This window comes from Lichenostomus cassidix, chromosome 2 (genome assembly GCF_008360975.1).
Source record: "Lichenostomus cassidix isolate B80296 chromosome 2, HeHo_3.0, whole genome shotgun sequence".
In the NCBI taxonomy this organism is placed as follows: Eukaryota; Metazoa; Chordata; class Aves; order Passeriformes; family Meliphagidae; genus Lichenostomus; species Lichenostomus cassidix.
In genome coordinates, this window is record NC_139482.1 from 86,784,612 (window position 1) to 86,807,302 (window position 22,691).

Consider the following 22,691-nt stretch of genomic DNA (forward strand, 5'->3'; position numbering starts at 1 on the left):
GAGCAAAATACCAATGTAGTTGAAGTAAAACTAAATCCTTTTGAGGCTGTAATACTTTTTCCTCGATTTCGAAGTCCAGCTATTACCAACTGTTATCAAATCCAAGAAATTCAGTATCATAACACAACTGTCATTACAAACGCAGTGAGGAAAGGATTAAAAACTTCAAAAACGCAGGTTTCAGATGGCTACTTTCCTTTGGTTTTCAGCCTTGCACACACCCAAAAGAGGCTTCAAAACTGAGTTTGGAAGAGAAGCCTGGCTGTGCTGGGCCCACTGGCAGCCCCAAACGCGAGGCTCCAGGGCGCCAAGCCCAGCACACCCTGCCCGCTGTGCGCCGCAGTGACACCGCGCTGGGAACGCAGAGCTTCGAGCTACTCATTAACCACGGCCGGGCAGGAGCTCCCAACCCCGCCCGGAGCTGGGCTGTTTGGTGTTTCCAGAGCACCTGCGAGCTGCAGTGACACAGCCAGCTCAGTGCCCTCTCGCCCAGAGCAGCGAGCCTGTGCGCTGCCTGCCTCGGGAAAGTGGGCTCACGGCTGCTAGCAGGCACTCAAAACCACCAGCTCCTCTATTCTATGACTAATCCCTTCGAAGGTCTTTTCCCCCCTTCCTCCCCTACCCTGTCAAGGGGAGCTGTCACCTAAATTATAATGTTTGCAGTTGTGCAAACAGTAGTTAATTATAAATCCAGCTATCCAGAGAAAGGTGACAGCACACCAGTGCCTGGAGCAGCACTATCTGTATGAACACTGTCTGTGATGGCTGCAATTATGCTAAGGAGTCATGGAAGAATAAGAAACTTCTACATCAAACAGCTCTTCTCGAAGGTGAGCACAATGCACACACCTTGCTCCCCCACTTCAAGAGCAGGTCCTAGAGTGGTTAGGTGCCAGGGGGCAAAAAAAAGCTAAGGTTGATTGAAATGCAAAGAAAATAAAGCTATCAAATAATTTAAACAAGCTACAAAGATTAAAAATCATTAGCAACACCAGGTAAAAAAATACAACGTTTTCACTTAGAGAAATGCTGACCTTGTAACTGCTTTTTTTTCCTGCCTGAAATACTTTTACCAGCTTAATGAAAAAAAAAAAAAAAAAGAGCCTGAGGAGTCATTATTAAACAGGCTTATAAAGTATATACATATATATATACTACTATTGCAAAGTTAAGCACTTGAAACAGTACCTAAAAGTTGCTAATAAACTCAACCCAAATCATAACTAAACTGAGTAGTCCCTATACCTAATTTTACATGCAAGACAGTCCCAGGCTAACATTAAAGGTTTTGATATTTACGTATACTTTCCCATGAAGTAACTTACAGGATTTTGTTATCTCCAGTAAGAGATACTTAAGTTCCATTCTGAAAGCCAAGTCTAAATTTCTAGGTCTTCTGCAGCACTGAACATATTTCACATAGTATACACATCACCACAGATCTCAGGATTATTTCCTGAACCAATAGACAGCAAAATTTGAAAGGCTAATTTGAAATGTCACATAGGGAATGTCAATAGATTACATTGACTTTGTAATGATTTCTACAACAAACTGCTGGGACAAAACCAAAAAGACACCAGGAAGGCCAGCCACTACTGCTGGCCATTTAGAAAAACAGGCAGACAAACAAATTAAAAAAAACAAAAAAACAACTAAACCCACTGACAAACCCAGAAACCAACTACAAACAGGATATGTCTACTTCAAAGTGTTTTGAAACAAATATAGCTCCACCATTTATAAGCTTGTCTTGACACGCTCAATTTGTTCTGCAACAAACATACATATGTTATTTTCATATATATATACATATATACACACACACACACACATACACACAACATGCAGTCAGCCATAAGATCTTCATTCAGGTATTCATCATTTACATATAACCAATAATAAAGGGGGAAACATTATTTGCCACTAATAGTCAAATGCTTTCTGATTTGGTTTGAAACTAGGTTTTTAAACAGTACTCAAACAGCATGGTGTGCATCAAGCAAAATCCTTATAGGATGAAACCTCACTAAGAGCTCGTTCTGCTCTCATATAAATAAAAATAACTGAGTATCAGCATTATAGCTATTTCTCTAATATAGAACAAAAATGTAAACTCTTTTAATAAAGTCATCATTGTGCACTAGCAGCAGTATTGCATTGGTAGACTAATTTCTCACTTTTTTTTTCAACAGAAAAAAATATCCTTTATTTTAACAAGATTAATGTAATTTTCATTTCACTATCACCAATAGTTTAGAAAAACATGGCTATATATGACCTAGATCACAGAATCACAGAAAAATCTAGGTTGAAAGGGACCTCTGGAGATCATCTGGTCTAACTGTTCTTAAAAAGTAGGGCTTTAAAATAGATTTTCCAAGGTCCCATCAGGTCAAACCTTGAATACTCCCAGCAAGGAAGACTTCAATACTTCTCTAAACAATCTATTCCTAGAGTTTAATAGTTGTCAAAGCAAATTTTATTTTCCCCCTTATATACAGGCATCTAATTAAAAAAAAAAACAAACTACAAACAAAATGAAAAGAAATATAATCCCCCCCATAAAAAAGAGCAGAATAATAGGAGTTCATGTCTGCAGAATATTTATTTCAAGTACCTACAGCTTCATAATAGATATAACTACCAAGTTATTTAATCATATATATAAACTTGAGCAATAGATCAGTGATTCCTTTTGGTGGGTACCTCTGGCACCATCCACTGTCCTAGTGAATCACACGCCAGGATGCCTCTGACCACCTACTACTATTCTCATTTCTCAGGATTCCAAGCTGCCAACTGTCTCAAGACTGAGCCCTTCCCCTGTTCTCCCAGATCCCAAGGCTTTGTAAGTCCCACACATTTCTCCAGTCTTGCCCAGCCATCAGACAGAGGATGTAGCACCAATGTTGTTGGTAGTGACTGAACCTAAGTCAAGCACCTGCTCACTCACTGCCCTGTGGACAGAGCAACACAGACATCTGCAGAGTCTCACACAGAAGCCCCAGCCCTAGGGCAGGCAGGCAGCAACCTCTTCATATCGTTCACAACTTGAAGCCTTTAAGACATTACACATATAAAATGTGTTGAAAGTGACCAACAGAAGCAGACATTGCTGGTGCAGGGATGGACAGCCAGCACGCTCTTTAGACAGCAAAACCCAGGAGCTGAGTGTTCATTTGACCCAATGTTGCTTGAGGTCAGCTGACAGCACATCGAAGTTAAAAGTATGAAGAAACAGAAACATGCACCTTGTTTACTTGTCACACACAGCTGCCAAAAGGGATCTCAATGGATGGAAACGAAGGACATTAATAAAGCCAGGCTACTCACACTGTCTGACCTTATCTGCTGGTGAGAGGCACATTTGCTGATTGCCTTGAAGTTGCCATCTACTCAATCCAGTAAAACAGGCTTTTTTTATTACCCATGTTAAGAGTTCAACTTTGCCTTATAACATGCAGATGGCTGTAAAGCCAGTTTTTCTCCACACTGCCAGAAATGCAAAGCAAACGTGCTTCAAGGAGTGCTGTGAGCCATCTCTAATGGAGAGAGGCCATTACACAACTCCAGGTGGCTGCATGTGGCAGCTGAGGACCACTGGCACACTGCTCCTGCAGTGCTGTGACACATCTAAGGTGACACCTACAGGAGCACTTCCTTCAGAGCTTCTGCAAAGTTAGACCTACAATCTAGTTTTGTAGAAAAAGTTATAAGAAGAAGCGTAGTATCTTGGGCTTAGAACTAACTTTACTTAATTAAATAAACTAAGCCTTCTAGTCCCTAAAGGGGGCCTACAAGAAAGCTGGAGAAGGAATCTTTCACATGACCATAGTGATAGGAGAAGGGGGAAAGTTTTAAACTAGGAGAGAGTAGATTCAGACTAGATATTAGGACAAAATTCTTTACTGTGGGGGTAGTGAGGCAGTGGATGTCTCATCCATGGAAGTGTTCAAGGCCAGGTTGGATAAGCTTTGAGCAACCTGGTCTAGTGGAAGGTGTCCCTGCACCTAGCATAGAGGTTGGAACTTGATGGTCTTTAAGGTCCTTTCCAACCCAAACCATTCAATGATTCTATGACGATAAGCAGAGGAGGAGATGAAACCAAGTTTGGTGTTTCAATTAATGTGTTCTGGTTATAAGTGTCTGGGGGACAGAAGGCTGAGGGACAAACATGAGACAAAAAAAAAAAAAAAAAAACACTTTTGCCTATGGTAAATGAGGTGATAATAAAGCTGCAGTGCTGGACACCTGGCAGACTAAACAACATTCAGACTTATTTTCTTCATACCCAGTTAACACATCTTGTAATTGTCTTTGGCTGCTTGCTTTGACACCCAAAAGAGAATTTTTAAGCCAGTTGTTTTATACTGGGAAAGATTTCCTTTCTGGGTAATCACTAAAAAGAAAACCAAAACCAAACAAGGATGGCCATAGTACACAACATGACACTACTGCAAGTCAATCCAACATAGTACAGTCAGTCCACTGGTTAACAAGTAACAGAGGTTGTAACTGATAATAGTAACAAAATCTCCTGGTCCTGAGAGTACTTGGTGATACAGCTAACTTTAGACCCCAATAAAACAGATTTCACAGGCTCACTTTTAAAACCACATTAATTAATCTCTGCAAATTCTATTGGAAAAGTGTATGATCCCTCAAAACTTATTTTAATAAAGGGTCAGAGTCCTCCTTCATAAGCTAAAGAATAATGGGTAACACATTATCAGAAAGGCTGTATTAAACAATCACAACTCCTCTGCAATCCTTTTGCTCCAAGAAGATGGAGGGGTTTTTTTGAGAAACATTTTTCATATCATGTTTTTAGAATCAAGAAGTCAACAAGTCAGCAAGTCAACAAGAAATTATTCTAGTGATGAATTACCTTTCTCAGAATCATAGAATCATTTAGGCTGGAAAAGATCTCTACTATCATCAAGTCCAGCCATTTGCCTAGCACTGACACCACTAATCCACGTCCTTAAGTGCCACATCTGCATGCCTTTTAAATACTCCCAGGGATGGTGACTCCACCACTTCCCTGGACAGCCTGTTCCAAAGCTTGCTAAGTCACTTGGTGAAGAAAATTTTCCTAATTCTGAATATGCCCAACTTCATATTCCACTGCATCACTGTTTGATTACTGCAAGACCTCTGATGGCTCACAAGTCAAATAAATTTGTTTAGAAACTAAATATAGTTAGATAAATGACACTCACAGTAAAATCAAATGTACTGCTATCTCGGGATCTAAACCCAATATATATTAACATGTAATAAACAGGGTTTACCAGTATACCACAGATTTTAAAGAACTATGTAATTGCGTTCTGTTCATAGTGATAAGGAGGCATAACTGATGTTGCAAGACTATTCAACCAGATACAACAGAAGTATGATGTTTCCTATTCATTTCAGGGAGATTCCACCAGATATACACAGCACACTAGAAGCAGAATGTTGTGGGCCAATTCAGGCTCTGTAATTGAATAGTAACAGGACGCTCACATGATCCATCCGTTATTTGGTACCTTTGCTCAAAGGCACCATGTATCAGCAAATGAATGAATTGAAAGATTAAATAGTTATCTGAAAAATAATAAAGCACTATCTGTTCAAAAAAGGATTAAGACAAAAAATTTTAAAAAACCACAAAACCCACAACCTTTCCCATTATTAAACACTGAATCACTTCCTAGTTACCAAGAACCACTGTGTTCCCCTTAATCCTGGAGCCTTATCAGCTCCCAAGTGCCAAATCACCAGCTTCCTTTAGATTGGTATCTTTATCTCCAGGTATGCAGTTTCAATATGAATAGGAAGCACACATAAGCTGGAGAATAAATTTTAAAACCATTGAATGTAATGAACAGAAAGCTACAATTAGGACAGGTGCTTTACTACAAGAGCATTGCTAGGGAGTTGTAAAATATGTCAGGGATTTTTGGTTTCTTGTCATATCAGTAGTATTCCCCAAATGGTGTGGCCCCACAGACATTCCCTTCGCCTATTAAACTTTCTGGCAACTACTTCAAAGCAATACTGTGTTACTAAAGTCAAACAAATCTGAAAGTAAGAAGAATGAAAAACCTCCATCACGGCTGCAAATATAAAACCCTACACCTATGTGCAGTCTTATTAAAAGCTGTTTATATACACAGAGTACAGTATCACCAGTATTTTCAAAAATTAAAAGTTGCCTAATATTTACAGATCTGAGTTTTCCCAGTGATACCTCAAATTGCCTATACTTTTACAGAAAGCATTGATTCCCCTCCAAATTGTTCCCCACAATTAAAAGTCATAAACAAATGTCTGTAATTTTATCACTGGCTTGTGACATTCTATGAGACAGCCATCAAATGCTGCATATTCCAAATAGGAGCCTATCCTGTCTTGCTATACTATTGCATTTTTAAATTATTTTATTAAATATATGGAAAATTCAGTTTTTTAACTAAGCAGTCAAATTCATGCATGGCTAAGTTCTTAGCAACCTTTTCAGGCACCATGCAAAATAAACTACAGTCATGCTCTAAAGATAGAAAGGTTTATAATCATTAAAACAATAAGGTCTTTTGGTAAAAATATTCCCAAAAGACATGATCTCTTTTCAAACTAATTATTAATAGAATAATGAACAAGACGATTTTTAGAGTGGCATATGCTCTACCCAAAGTCAAGTTCATCACTGAGTTTCCATCAAGTGAAAATTGTGACATCTTTTTTAAGCATTTGAGAATGCCATAGCTGAAAGAGGCAGTGGGCAGAACAGAGACTGAAATTGCAACCAGGTTTACACTATCATTAACAGAAGGATGGTTCTAATAAATAACTGCACTGATTCACAAATGGAGTGAATCAAGGCTTAAAATTGAGTTAGGCACAGGAGAGTGTAGAAACCTTGATCAACCAGCAGTAGACTAGGCAGCTCTGTGTGAAAGACGAAATTATGAGACTCCAATAATTTCATCCCCTTAAAGTCTTTTGATAATTAAAACAATCCACTGACACACTGAACCCAGAAGAAAAAGCCAGGGACATGAAAAAATCTTGAACTATACCATAACTATGAACTTAATGCACTCAGTAGGCCAAGACGTTAGACAAACCTTTTTAAAAAGTTTTCAAAGTGCTTTATAAATCTTTACTCATATACAGATATACACCTATGGCTAGAAGCATGTGCAAAACCAAGAAATCCTCTCATCCTACAACAACCTCTGAAACCAAATAAGGACAGCTTGTGCTCACTAGGTTGTTCAAAGACGCCTTTCTTTCCTGCAGTAAACATGGACTAACATATTCTGAAAGAACAATGTGAAGATAAGGCAAGCTGTACTTTAACATGTGCTAGCTGATCTTCAACTTGACCAAAGTACAATCTGCTTTATCTACAGGTTCTTAATGTGTTAGTTAGAATATCAGCAATACAGTCAAGGAGATCCCTTCTTCCAGACAAACCACTAGCATTGAAACCACCATGGCAAAAAAAATACTTGCATGTCCTTAACTTCAGGTACATATCCACATTTGCCTCAATCAAAAGCTGCGCTTCTATCTACACCATTATAGTTCCAGAAGCACAGTCCTTCCCATCTATGTAAGAATATGAAAAAAAAACCAATATCACAAAAATTATGAAAAGCCTTTAGACTGACATAGATGTAGAAATAGAATAAAACTGTACATCCGTCCAATACTTGGGATAAAAACTTTAAGTTAAAAAAAAAAAAACCCACACCAAAACTGAGTAAAACAGCACAGATCAGACCTCTGCATACTCAAGCCAATCCATGGGAACACCCCATGTTGAACAAGAGCATCCATAGTCACAGAACTGTAGGCAAACAACAAAAGAACAACACTACAGTACAAAATCCCACATGTATACAAGTCACAGCTCAGGCTCCCAGCTTTGATTCATAAAATGCGTCATTCCACAGAGCGTAACTGTATCACATAACTTGCTAGGGAAATAGCCATGGTTACTCATCACAGTTTGGTGTTATGAACTGCTGGCTTTCCATAACACTGCATGCACCAGATTAAAATCTCTCCGGGGGTGGAGGGAGAGGATAGCAGGAAATCAATGAACAAGATGTCAAGTTGTAACAACTTTCATACTTTAAAGTGCAAATAAAACAGCATTTGACTTAGTAGTGAAATACTTCACTGTTGATTTCAGCTGCTTACAGATGCTCCTTCTCTTGAACTATTTTTTAAAGTCTTGCTCAGGCTAAGAAAGGAAAACAGTCTGGTTCAGATTAAATAAGATATTATTTGAAAAGAAAACTGGCTTTTTGCTTCTTGCTATACAAAAACTTCAAGGGTAGCTTTACTTTGTGCACACACATGTTTAATTTGACCTTTAAACCATATTGTTGAGGCACAAGCCTTGGTTAGTACTACTGGCACCTGTCTGAATCCCCAAAATTGGAGCTACCACCAAAATACCGCAACTGCATTTGCCAGTTATGAAGGCTGAAGCATTTTATGATTCCACGCCAATTTTACCATTACTTATCTTTCAGAAAATAAAAAAGTGAAGCATATTTTGTATTGTCTGCCTTAACATTTCAGAAATAAAATGTTTTAGCTTGTTTGGAAGTTTATGTGAACTGAAAGGAAGAATATACAGTTAGTTTTATATTACATTGCAATAGAAGAACAAAGAGTTGGAATCACTTTCCATACACCCAGTTTTCCTCTTCTTGCAGAGAACTTAAAAACACACCTATTTTATTTTCACCTTGAATAATGAAAAACCTCTTGAACTTCTTGTAAAACTTTACCTCTCACTAAGATAACATACATGTACAGGTTTGAATTGAGGAATGGCTTTTGCTTCATTTTTCATGAATTTCTATGAGCAACATCACCTAACATTAGTGGGAAAGCTATAAAGCCAAAACCAATGAATGAACCAAGAACCCTATGACTAGTAAGTTACTACCTGAATACTACACAGTATTGATTGAGACTAATAATTAGCAAACCAATTCCAGAGTGCAGAAGCTACTACTTTGAATTAGTAAGACAGAAGCTGGTTGTTGACAAAGATGACAGAGAGGTTACTACAGTACCTCTTGGAACATACTTATTGAATTGGTCAATACAAGAAAGCATGCAACATATTACCTTGGCTGCATTTTGACTCTGTGATGCAAGGAAAAGTACCCTTTTCATTCTTGGCAAAACAACAACTTTCAGAGAGCATAATACTCTTTCTGCTAATAAAGGGATTAAGATCACTGTTCTTGAAGAGTTCCTCTCAGCTCCAAATTCTGAAAAACACAGTTTCCTCAGCAGTGTTTTTAGTCCTAATTTAAAGCTTGGGACACACTCTCCCTAACATATGTTGCTGTGCTTGTATCAAACCTAAACTTGCCAAGAAAGGGAATTGATGAAATTACAGCCATTATGGCAGATTAACATTTGCTCATAGCATGCACAAGCTTTACTGCTTCTGTGATTTCTGTTTGATTTGTAAAACTGCATTACTTATCTAATGTTCTGTAATCTTCATATTGAAGACAGATTTGCAGAAGTCTAACAGAGGGAACCTAGTCAGAGAGATACATCAGATCAGACCACTCCTAATGATTTTCATTTCAAACAGAGGCCATTAGGATAATGTGCTGGTTCGGACTTAGGGACCTAGAGCCTGCAGAGATTCACTGCATCCCTTGCGCAGTGATATGCTCTAATGTTAAATCAATGGTGACAATTCTTGGAAAGAAGAACCACATTTCTTAAAAGGAAAAGTATTGTTATTGGATGGAGACACATGCTGAGATGGGATAGGAAGACAATGTGAGACAAGAAGGCCCTCAAAACACAGAAGTCTGACAGACAAAGCCAGAGGAACTCTGAGACCAGTGAAGAGGCAGATACAATTCTGCTTGTATCTTTTTCGACTTTTTTCCGGAAACTGATTAAAAAAATACCTTGCATCTTCCTGAGGAATACCAGATGGATAATCTGTATTCCAAATGTATGCCCAGAGCTCAGATTCTCCTTGGACATCTCTAACTTGCAAGCCAAGAGCACATGAGAATCACCAGGCGAACAACAGTACAGCAGTGCACCAAGAACCTACAAGGTTTTCAAGTCTCTCTTAATTCCTCTGGCCCAGAAGATGGAAACCCTTTGTTACCATTACTCGTGTAATGTTTGGAAATCTAAACTAAAATCTAGCAGACAGGCATGACCAGACTTCAGCATCACAGTGATTTCAGCACAACTCAAGAAACCGAATTATGTATGGAAATATCAGTGTTTCCAACAGGGAAAAGGCTCTTCAAGATTGTGAATGCAGTTTGACAATAGGGAAAAAAAATTAAGACAAAAAAAAAAGCTTCATAAAGCAAGCTATTAGAGAATGTTTTCTATATTATCTGATTTTGTAGAATTTCATGAATGCAGGAATATGAAAAAATAGAAGGAACACCAAGTCCCATACTGGATACGTGACTAAGTTTCATGTTACAATGCTAATAATAGAAATTAGAACAACTCAGTGAGGTTCGGTACATACTGATTGAAGGCAATGGTATCTTAGGGTATGGGGAAATTAGGGTATGATTAAATTATCTCAAGGCAAGTCAGGATGAAACTTGCAGCACATCTGTTACTCCACTCCAACTGCTTGTGTGCCTGCTCTCTCCCCTTACTAAACACCCCAACAGAAGAATAACTTACCTCCCATTAATTCACACTCATCATGAGGAAAGACCACATACACCTCCTGACTTTTAGGCTTTGATAACAAGAAAACACTACAGCTCATGAAAAGCATCCAAGTCCAAAACAAAACTACAGGCAGTGTTTCTAGTTGATGCTGACACTTTCCTAGCCCAGGTTAAGTTGCCTAAACTCTTCCTCTCCCACAAGCTTAAGAGATAACCCTAATTCAGAGTTACTGGATTGACTCCTATTCAAGTGACTCATCCCACGCTCCAGCCCAAGGTATGTGACACTTCCATCATGGGCTAAAATGCCAGAACTATGGGTTCTCACCACAAGACAGACACCTGCAAGTGGGATGCACCAGTGCTCATCAACGTTGTCCCAAATGCCCTTTGCTGACATCACACACTCAACACCACAGAACAAAATGCACACTGCACTGCTGCACAAAGCTAGCCAGAATAGAAACCAATGCTACAAACTAACACCAACTAATAGGAGGAGGAAGCAAAATAAAAAATTTTTGCTTAGTATACTCAAGGCTGTAGTTTTGGGAAAACAACTGAAAAAGGTTGCTCCCTCACTTCTGTAATTCTGTGCAAACTTTTCTGTAGATGAGCACACAGTGTTGTCTTTGACAGAAATCACTTCTCCAGTTCACAGTTATGAAGCTTAGGGAATGTGTTTCTCATTTGAAAAACAAAACAAAAAAACAACAACCAAAACCAAACCCACACCACTAGGTTTCTATAAAACTTACAATGAACATTTACTGCATTTAAAAGAATGAGACTGGCAGTGGTGGTCTTCATCACCACTGCTTTTAACTGGGCGATTTTAAACGAACAAATATACCTATGCACAGATGTCAGCATGGCAAATATTATTTGAGAATGAAGTGACAAAACAGAAGAACTGCTCGTTGTACTGGCATTTAGTCCACCATGGAGAATTTAACATTAATGACTTCTGTGCACAAGACTTTTGGTGTTGTGCCTATGTAAGGTTACTCCTTAGTGTCTATGTAAAGCTATCATTTACCCATCAGTATAAAAAGTAGGTCACAGCTTAGAAAAGTATGGACAACTGTCTCTGCTATAAAATTGACTATGAAAAACAGAGTGCACCCAAGATCTTTAGAAATCAGCTGATATTTTAGAGTACTAGATTGGATGAAAACAGGATTTATCATGTGACAAGTCATGAACATATGCAAGAAGATGATGATACTACCACTAGCTTTTTCGTTGCTTCTATCTACTGCATTAAGCATATAACAACAATAAGACAAAATTACTAAATGAGAAGCAGTTATGGAGCTTTGCAATTTAATAGCATATCCAGAAAGTTCATTTAACTATAGTTTAATCAGTGTCTTTGTACTGAAAGTATCGGAAGCATGAGGGTAAAGAGTTAAGTATTGTACAGTAAAACACATCCCTGCAGTATTACCCATGCTTAAGTCCTGAAATAATGAACTGTCCCAGTCTTAGAATATGCAAAAAGTTGATAATGGCAACATTAGAAAGGCTTATTAAGTCAGAGAGAGAGAAAGAGAGAGAGAGATGACAAGTGTAAGGAGTTCTTCCAGGAATCCACTGCCAGCAATATTTGAGTGTTTAATGAAACAAAATTAATCTTATCATCACAAGTTGGTTCTTCAAATGAGCTGTTCTGTTAAGTGTACTTAGAACTATGTGAAATATTACATTTTTTCTTATGAACTAGAAAACAAAAATGTATTAGGTATTTGTCACCAACCTACCAAGACATTTCTGCCACAGGACAATGCAAGAGAATGACACCTCCACAAAAATGTAGCATTTGTATTGCATTAGCAAGCAAGCTTCTCTAGATATGGTAACTGGGCAGGCCCTTCTCCCCACGCCCCACAGTTCCGTTTGTTAACTGTTTCCCTTATGATCAAATTCACTCAGGTAATAGGTACAATTTGCTTCTCATACAACTAGTTTCAGAATTTTTTTTTTTAAAGTGAAAGTGCAACTGTCCCTCCAAAGCTAAGTAAGTGTTCCCTTTTTATAAATGTTCCCTTTTTATAAATAATCTTTCAATACAATGCTGTGCAAAATTATTACTTCAGTAGTAGATGTATCTCTACAGTAAAGACAGTTTGGGATTAACAGAGTAGCAGAACCAATATTTAACAGCACTAAAGCACTAACTTGCTCTGTTTTCGGTTACACAGATATTAGAGCACTAGCAGTTTTTGTGACAGGCTGCAGAGAGCCACAAGGGAAGCAACCATCCCAGCAGGGGAAACAAAAAAATTTCAACTGTATCTTTGAGGAGAGGAAAGCAAGGAACAACAGAAGGAGAGACTGACTAATTAATTCGGATAAGTTAAGTCAAGACAGGAAATGAGAAATGCCACAAGATGAATGAGAATTTTCTATTAAATGAAATATCCTATTTTACCACTGTTGCATCTGGTCCCGTAACACCAATGACGCAAACAGTTGTCACAGCTCACATACATGGGTATATACATCTTAGATATATTACAGCTACATCATATATGGGAGATTTTTGTATCTCCACAGGGCTACTCTGCACCCAAAATGCAGAAAAGTAAGCGCTGTGGAGCCCCGGCAGCCTTAGTGGTGAGGCAGCGGCTGCCAACTAGTCTGTGGTACTGCATGTCGGGGCTCTGGGGCTGCGATCGCTCGGCACACCCCGTCCATCCTCCGACAGCCGCACGGGCAGGGCCGCTCTGCGCCCGCAGCGCTCCTCTCCCAAACACGCCCGAGGCACTCGGGGCTCGAGAAAACTCTCAGATCAGGTGCTCTGCCAAGGATTTGGGGGGAAAAAACCTCGGATTAGAGAAGGAGCCAAACTCGCCCTACAGTAACAGGCAGTAAAGACGAGAGCAGGGGCGCACGGGGACGGGACGGGACCTTCTCCGTGCCCTTCCCGGTGCCCGGAGCTAAACACACAAGGCGCGGAGCGGAACACCAAACGGAGGGACAACGCAGAGCGGACCAGCGCCGCTCCCCGAGGGCACGGCACGGCAAGGCTCGGCGGGCTCCGGGCTGACACCCAGCCCGGCACCGCCGCGCACCTTTCCGCTCGCTTTCCCCCGCGCCAGCCGCCGGGAGCAGCGCTCGCCCCCGCTCTCCCGGCGGACAGCCAGGCACCGGCGCGGGGCCAGCCGCCCGCCCGGGCACTCCGCCGCCCCGCCGAGGTGGAGGAGGAGGAGGGAGGCGCGGGGGCGGCCCCGGCGGCACCACCGCCCCCGCCTCCCGGAGGCGCCCCGGCGGCGCCAACTCGCCCCGCGCCCCGCGCCGCTCCCGCCGCCTCGCCCGGTACCTGCCGCGCCGCCCCGCGCCGCCGCCGCCGCCCCGCTCCCCCAGGGGGCGCAGAAGGCCGTCACGGCCGTCGCGGCCGCCGCCACCGTGCGGACCGAGGAGAGCAGGTGCGGAGCGCGGGACCACGGAGCCGAGCCCGCTCCCGCCGCCGGCTCCGCTCCTGCGCCTGGGCTGGGCGGGCGGGGCGCGGCGGGGCGGGGCGGGGCGCTGAGCAGCGCTGAGGAGCGCGCCCGCCGCCCGCCCTCGCCCCCTGGCGGAGGGAGCGACCGGCCGGGCCCGGCCCATGTCTGCCCGCCCGCCCCGCCGCTGCTCCCCGCCTCGGCTCCGCTCGGTTCCCTTCGGAACCTTCTGCCGTTTCCTCACGGGGAACGGGCGCGGGGTCACCGCGGATGGCGGGGCTGGAGCTGCTCCCTCGCCTTTCCTCCCGCCCCCTAGGAGCCCTGGCGGGGACTGTCCCGCCGCCACCTGTTCCGCACGGCCATGGTGGCCGCGGTCCCGCCCGGGTCCCTCCCGCCCACAGCTGCTCCCGGGCTGTGCCCGCTGGCAGCGGGGCACGAGGAGTTGTAGCGCCTGGCTCCAGAGGCTGACACGGGCTTGGCACACCCCGGCTGACGGACCCTGCCAGGCGACGAGGAACCGGGTGTCACTCGTGCCATCGCCTGGGGTAGTAACGGGGCCGACACAGGAGGTGCGAAGTGTCACCACAGCCCGCAGCTGGTGGCACTGCCCGCTCGCTGGCCTCCCCGCGGGACGAGGGCAGGTGTGGCGGCCGGCGAGGCCGGGGCTGAGCTCCCCGAGGGTGGGGATGCGTGTGGTGCCTCCTGCCTCCCTCTGCCGGCCCTGCTCCTCGCCGGGCACTGCGCTCCAGCGCCCTGCCGAGGGATTAGCTCAGGGCCTGCAAGCGGAGTAACCGTGTCAGAGCAACTCTACACCCATGCTAATTAGCTGAGCCTTTCAGCAGCCCTAGTTAACTGAAGCTGAATAGCTCAATGGCCAAGCAGTCTGGTGCCATGTTTTCTCCGGGTTTAAAGAAATTTCCAGGTGCTTGGTCCTGCCCTTCTGTCACAGTTGTGCTAATACGACCGTACATGAGATCAATGAAACAGTCCGGGTTAAAGTACACAAAAAAATTCTCCAAAACTGTGTGAAACTTGGACGGTGTTCTCCTGATCTGTTTTGGCCCCTGCCTTCAGACATCTCTGTTAACTCAAATGCAGGGGTGGGAGCAGGAGAGAGTGAACTGATGCGCCAGAAGCTTCCTGCAAGAAACTCTCATGCAGAAAAAGAGTCCAGAGACAAGCCTGAGAAAAGCATATCAGGTGACTCCTTGAAATGGTTGTATTGTTTCAAATTCCAAATTGCCTTTCCAAGCTTTGTTCAGCGACCTCTGTGCTGCATTACACAGTATAAATATGCCTGCCGTGGAGATGGGGCGTTCCAAAATGCATCTTAGCTCTTGCCATCTGCATATCTGTACTGCTCTTCTAGTGAGCCGTTCCTTGCTTTGCCACGTTCTTGGCTAGTTTGGGGAAAGTAACTTGAAGGCAGCAACTCCAGCGAAGGCAAGAGAATGGGAGCCAGTTTGTGCATGTCTACACAGTACTGCCTATCTAAATTTGAGAACTGGGAGGAGCATAGCTATGTCACAGGTTTTCCCACCAGGTACAATGCACACTGCTGCTCAGCACAGCTGATTGATAGGATTTTTCAGATTTCCTACAGGCTTTTCTGAATTATTCAATAATATCTACCCTGAAAAGTGATCCGTCCCGAATGCTTGAGGAAGCCATCTAATAATTGAATTTCCCTTCATTTATTAAAGGGATGTCGCTGTTGAGCAGCTAGCAGAGTAAGGAAGTCAGTTCTCAGTGGCAAGAAAGAAAGACCTTTATTGTTTTGATTTCATCATATATAGAGAGTTTTCAGAAGTCACCCAGATTGGTCGGCCAGAAGCCTTCCCCTAGGCCTGATTGGCCAGGCCTGCACCGTCCAGATCTTGGGACACTGTTTTTAATAACATCCAAACTTTTTATTTATAAAACACAAAAAGAATTCTCATGGGAAAAGCCTGTGCTAGCCACAAAGGTACATAAACTTAATCTTCTATACATTTAAATCCCAATGAAATATTTAAAGTTGACAGACTTCATTCAAGATAACTGGTTCTGAGACTCAAAGTGAGAATTGGTTCACTTGTTAATTCTATAACATTACTCCAGAATGTGAGCTCATCTAACCCTGGAATAATAAGAGTTTGTTAAAAGCATTGACATTGCCATCCCGAATCAGCCCGTTAGGTCAATGTGTTTCCACCAGAACCTCTCCTACTTAGCAAGTGAGGATTAGATCCATCTAACACTTCGTGTCCCATGGAAGGAAGTTAACTTTTCTTTGAACTGATACTCTGAATTTTGCAAAGTACTTTGCAAGCAAAATCATCACCTCTTCCTTAGAGGGTATGCAGTAAAATGGTGCTATGTAACAGATACACAAAGGGAACACCTGGCCAAGAGCCAAGCTGCTGCTCCCCATATTAAAGGCTACTGCATCTTGCCTTCACACAGTCCCATGTATTCTGTAGGAGTATAATTCAGAGGCATGAGACCCTATCCATTCCAATTAATCATAGTCAGGGCCTGATGACTTTAGAGATTAAATACGAGTGTAGCAGGCTTTCGATTTAGTTGTACAGCTCCTGGACTCAGGACCAAGTCTGTGCAGCAGACAGCTCTTTCCTTACAAACGTCAGAAATTCTACTGCTGGATCTTGAAGGAAATACGTAATCCAGTCTTCCCCTATGTTGAAACTATTACCTATTGTATCAAGTGCTATCAGTCATTCCAGAGAAGAAGAGTATTCCTCACTTTTGACTGGGAGTTGCCCGTTTAATGGAAACAGACCACAGCTTTCTATTGCACACAATTACTTTCATCTCCAAAATTCTGTTCTTGGAAAGCACTTTCCCAAATTCCTTGACTTTTTTAGAAAGGCAGAGAATCTTATAGTGCCTAAGAGCAGGAAAGAGGAAAAAGAATTTAATACCTAGGATTGCCACACACAGGATACCATAGGAGCACTGTCTCTCACCAAGAGATGATTTGTTCCTCCAAATATGATATCAGCTAATAGCAAACACTTCTGTATGTGAATCTTCTACTTGTCCCCTACTTGTTAAAGTTGTGCTAAATTAGAAAAAAATTAATTTTGTGTAATTTATTTTCCTATCACATGATCAAAAATGTGGACAACATACTAATTTCATGAGAATAACAGCCTTAAGTTTAAAAGAAAAACCACCACTCACTCCTCTCTGAAAAATAATACAAACAAAAAAACCCCATAAAACCAACAGGATAAAGGCTGTGTCTGTTGTTTTCACCTTTTGTGGCTGAGGCATTATTATTTTCTGTAATTACACAAACAGACTATCTTTTTGCAGGATCATCTCCCATTCATTGCATGTTTCAACAGCTGCTTCACCCTTCACTGCACATGTTAACCCCTACAGACTGGATGTCTGCTCTCATCCTACTGAGTATTCAGCTGAAGACATCTAGGACACAGGTTTCAACTAAATTCCTGAGCGTGTTTATTCACATCTCTGAGCACTCCTTAAAATAAAAAGTTCTAAAAAAAAATCACAACCTGAACCTCTGCTCAGTTTGCTCAGAAAAAGGAAGTGCTCAGTTACTTATCAGAGGGAAGAAGTCCGGCTGGAGTAACTTCCTCGGCATCCCCCAGAAGTGCTGTCACACTAACGAACATCTCTGAGAGCAATTTAGGCAGCTACCTGGGCAGAGATCAGGTACTGATTAAAACTAGATGAGGAGAAAACAGTGAGTAGTATGACTTTTAAAATAGATAAGTTTTCCAGTTAGGTTAACCTGTAGTGATTTGAGGAAAAGTGTATAACTGTAAAGAGCTCTTGATGTCCTATCCCAAGAAGTGTTAAAGGCCATGTGGATGGATCTCTAAGCCACCTAGTCTAGTGAAAGGTGTCACTGCCCATTGCAAAGTAGTTAGAACCAGATCTTTAAGATCCCTTCCAACCCAAACCTTTCTGTGATTCTGTGAAATATGTGTGCACACATGGACATACAGATTTTCAGAAGTTAATCAGCCAAATTTAAGAGGAATTCCTTCATGTCCACAAAAGACTCCTTGCTGTCAGAATCATAGACATGCTAAAGCTCCTCAGAAAATAGTTACAGATAGGGAGTTTGTGTGATTGTTTTTAGTTAGCAATTCTTTATCCTAATTCTTCTTCAAAAGGCAATATTAGGATCAATTCAGCTGGAGGCAGAAACTCATAATGGGAAACATCATCCCAAATAATTACATTCTGGCACAGTTGTAACAGAAGAAGGATCTCAAAAAGAAAAATATTTGGCAATCTGAGCTGTGGTCACTCTGCCTTATAGAAGGATCTGTATATGTGAGCACAGAATAAGCTTCTCTCCACTTCCAGAGACACTAAAGTTCTAACCACCATCCTTATCTCAAGTTCACAAGACATTTAAAAACATAAACCAACAGTGAACTTTCAAAAAAACTCTAAGTGGCTTAAGTATGTTCGCATTATCACAAAACACCAGTTTAAGTGAATACAGACTGGGAGTGTGAATACACTCAGGCAGTGAACGTTCCCAGCAGTTAGACAGTAAATTGTCTGGCCAAAGTAATTTATGTGCTTGCACAGTCTTCATGGGTATTATCCTCCTCCCACACTTTGGCTGACTGGATTTTTGAAAGTGCTTACATTTACTTTAAAGCATGTATGAAGCAAGTCATGCTGATTCATGAAATGTGTATCATGAAATGTTGGTTAAACAGAGTGGAAGGGTGGCAGAAAAAATTGACACTGGGGATGTGCCTACAATGTTGCACTTAGACCTAAACAGAGAAAGTTGTACCAGACTGTAAAACAGTATTTCTGCGGGAAACAATGAAAGTACAATCAGCTCAGCCAGTTAAACTTTGGTACATGAAAACATCTGGGAAATTACTCTGTGTGTACATGTATAAAAAAAATCAATTAATCATTTTTATATCTACTTTGATTATCTGATCAGTAATACACTGAATGTGTATTTACATGAATATTGGCCCTTCTGTTGCTGACAAGTGCTCATCTCAAATTATCATTTTGGCTGTCTTCCTTTACTGCTCCTTATGGCCACTCAAGGGTTTCCTCTAATTAGTAATATATAATTATTGTAAATTATGAAAGAAGGAGATATATTGCTGCAACTCACTTTTTTTTGTTTTTTTATTCACCTATAACAGTATTTCCCCACTCCAGGACATATCTTTTTTAGTCTCAAAAAGTATGATTCATAGGAAAGAAGTGTCAAATAATTTTTTCTTTGTCTAAAATTTGCAAATGTTTTACATTTAGCAATTAACCATGAAAAGCATATTTAAATGAATCTTATTTAAATCAACCCAGCATATATATTTAATATAGCTGCACAAGAGAAACAACATGGTACTATGCTAATTTTCTATAAAATATATTTTGTTCCTTTCAAAATTACCACACCCTGAAGTATAACAGGAGTCCATTTTAAGTTCTGCATCATTTGAATTTGAGATGGAGCATTGAAGAAAGCTGCTTTAATTGAAGCTTAAAAGATATGGAATTGGGCCTTTAGGGAGTGTTGGGCACTTTTCTTGTCGTTCTAGTTGATTGATTTGCATTATGTGGGTGGGGAATGTTGTGGATCAGGCTGTCCATTTTAATTTTGTACTGGTTGTGTCAGCTTTCAAGTGAGGGGCGAGCATGCAAGCTTTAGTACAGACACTGTGCTGCAGGCCAAAATAAGGAAAATAGCACTATATACACTCTTCAGAAGTGTGATATTTAAGTCAACTCAGAATATCATATGCTGTAATACATTATTTTTAGCCTTGTATTGAGTAAGTGCCTTCTCTTCTTTTTCTGATTCACATATATATAAACAAGGTGGAATAAAAGTCCTTAACCATAACATGTCACTGTCCTGGTTCCTTGAGAAGTACTGCTCTGTATTTAGCTGACAACCAACTAGTCTTAACGATGAGACTTGAGATGTCCCTTATAGGAGGGGGAAAAAAAACCCTAAAGCTTATAATGTTGTTCTGATTTACATTGCAGGCTATGCCAGATTTGGCTGCCACCAGATCACTGTGTCTTACCACTGCCTGATATCCTATAAAATCGCTCTACTTTAGAGAGGTTAGATCAATCTCCCAATTTGTTATATACACACAACTATTGCAATCAGACTTCTTTAAGAAAAAGGCAGAGCAACTCTGGACTTGCTAGTTTTTTGTGAATCATTGCTACCCAGAGTGTTTAACTGGGTAACTCTTCTTTCTGCATTTTTTATGATAGTGCTGTGACCATTGTGAAAATCAAAAGCACCTTCCAACAGTTTGCCCACAGGCTAATTAATGACAGTAGTGCTGCTGTGTTACTTGGTGTCCTATATGAATGGAACAAAAAGCCTTCCCTTTTGCCTGTGTTATCATACAACGGTGTTCATTAACACTCTCAAAAACGGCGGAAAAAACCCTACTGCCAAAAAAACCAGGTCTCTCTTCCCACCCACTCCCCACCCCATGGCAAGGAAACTATGTTTCAGGAGATGAGCAATAGAGCAGCTTTTTTTCTGAAGGTTACTATCAATGCGAAAAATAAAACCTTAACTATACTTCTATTCAGAGGTTCTTAATGAATTGTGCAAATGCCTCAGCATTTTTTGTATTCAGCACAATTCAGTCCAGTAGCACATGGGGTTATAATGTACCTTAGGGGAGAAGCCATAAAGAATTAGGTCTGGAGTCTGGGGAAGGCAAAAGCTTGACTAGACTAATTGATTTCCAGGCTGATGTTTTAAAAATCTATACAGTGAAAATTCTAATGAGTTCCTTTTTTGGAGGGATGAGTAGAAGTTCTAAATTTAACAATGAACTTTCAGTAACTTTCAGTAACTATGAGGTCTTCTGCTCCAGATATTTAGGATATAAAGCAGCTGGAGAGATTATCTTCCTATGAGCCCGCCAAACATGTCTCAGATATGTCTGGTGCTATTTGTTGTGACATGCACAAAAAACCAGTGTGTATATCAAAGAACTTATAAGTTGAATGTTGTAGCACTGAACTTACAGATGCCCAGCTCTGGAGTAAAATCCTACATTCAGCTCTTGGGCTGTTTAACACAGTATGTAGGGAAACTTTTCCAGCTCGTGTTGGAGAACTGCCAACACACTGAATCAAGAGTGCTTGGTCAATATCTTCAGCAGAGAGATGCTGGTGTCAGTGGTTGGAAGTGCTCCCTACAAGTTCCCATAAAATCTCCTATCTCTGCCTCGGGTGGTCCAGAAGGCAGCTCTGTTCACTTGGGATCTGTTTCCACAAGTGTGCTCTTAAATGTAGGCAGGATTTATGTCCCTTATTTCTGTCTGCTAATCAGGACCAGGTATTCTCCAAACTGTAGCTTTCACAGTTCACAGCCCCATTAGTGCAAATGTGAGTATCATGTAAGGGACACAGATTGTGCACGGCAAACCCCAGATGCCCCTGAGGTCTGTGGTTTGTTGTAAACAAACACTAATGGTTGTATTGTGGGAGTTTTAAATTTTGTCCAAATCCCACTCTAGACTTTCTAAATACCCACATTGTACCTGACTTTTCATGCTGTTCATACTTATTCTAACTGTCATGAGAAATTATTTGAGGCTCTGGAAGGGCTGTCATCATCCTGTAGATTACACACATAGACAGAGAAGAATTGAAAGAGAGCAATTGAAAAGTGTTAAAATAATTCACACATTTATAATTCTGCCCTCCTGGCAAAGTCCTCAATTCCAGCATCCCATTTAATATTGGAACATTACATATTCCTTGTCACAAAGCTATCTTGTTGGAAGTTATTGAACTCTGTTAAAATATTGGCCACTTTTGAGAAGAAACATAACCTCCTGATTTTCTTCCTCTTTGTTGCAAAATCATTTCTTTTGTTCAACCTGATTTCTCAGAAGTTAGACTTTGAGGCAGCACAAAGCTATCCAGACAATGGTGTTTTGGTTTCCTCTCCCTGAATCACCTTGTGATGGAATTTGCAGTCAAGCTGATGTCCTTGCAAGGCAAGGCAAAAATAGGAAAACAGACTCTTAGGTGCTACTTTAGATACTTAGATTGACTCATTCCTTTCCAGAGTAAATAGGGACAAGAACTATTTTCCAGGTCCCAGCACTTCCGTCAAGTGCTCTCATTTCTAATTATTCCAAGCAGAGTGAGACATGTTCCCCAGAGTGACCAGGTGCCTAAGCAACCTTTAGTGTTGCTTTAGTTAGAGAAATAAGTCTAATCACTGTCTCCTGCTTTCCTAGCAAAAATGAATGCCAGCATTTCTAGATTAAACGTGTGGTAAGAGTAGCATCTAATGGCTCTGAAATCCTCAGGATGGTGGAAGGGAACATGCTGATTTTTAAAGGGTCACATATAGCTGTTTTGCCATTGTATTAGGAAGTGTAGGAACAAAACAAGGGTTTTGGATGCCACCAGGCACCTGGTTCCACTGGGATCTATGGTTGTTGGTGCTCAGGTTCATTTGGATCCTATGTGGAGATAATTTGCTAATGTGAAGAGTTTGTGTACTCTTGGTTAACTGCCATCCCTA

At 41.3% G+C, this 22,691-nt stretch overlaps 1 protein-coding gene across 5 annotated transcripts in view; it reads right to left on the reverse strand.

Moving 5' to 3' along the window:
- The window catches only part of PTPN3 (protein tyrosine phosphatase non-receptor type 3), a 162,781-nt gene that overhangs the window by 110,577 nt on the left and 29,513 nt on the right, over positions 1-22,691 (reverse strand). Inside the window, exon 1 of one of the 5 annotated variants that reach the window (XM_085052269.1) lies at positions 14,026-14,195. The exons of the other annotated variants lie outside the window; for them this stretch is intronic. The gene's annotated coding sequence lies outside the window, so the exon portion shown is untranslated. Of the gene's footprint in view, positions 1-14,025; positions 14,196-22,691 lie in introns of those variants that run through there. 5 annotated transcript variants of the gene reach the window in all.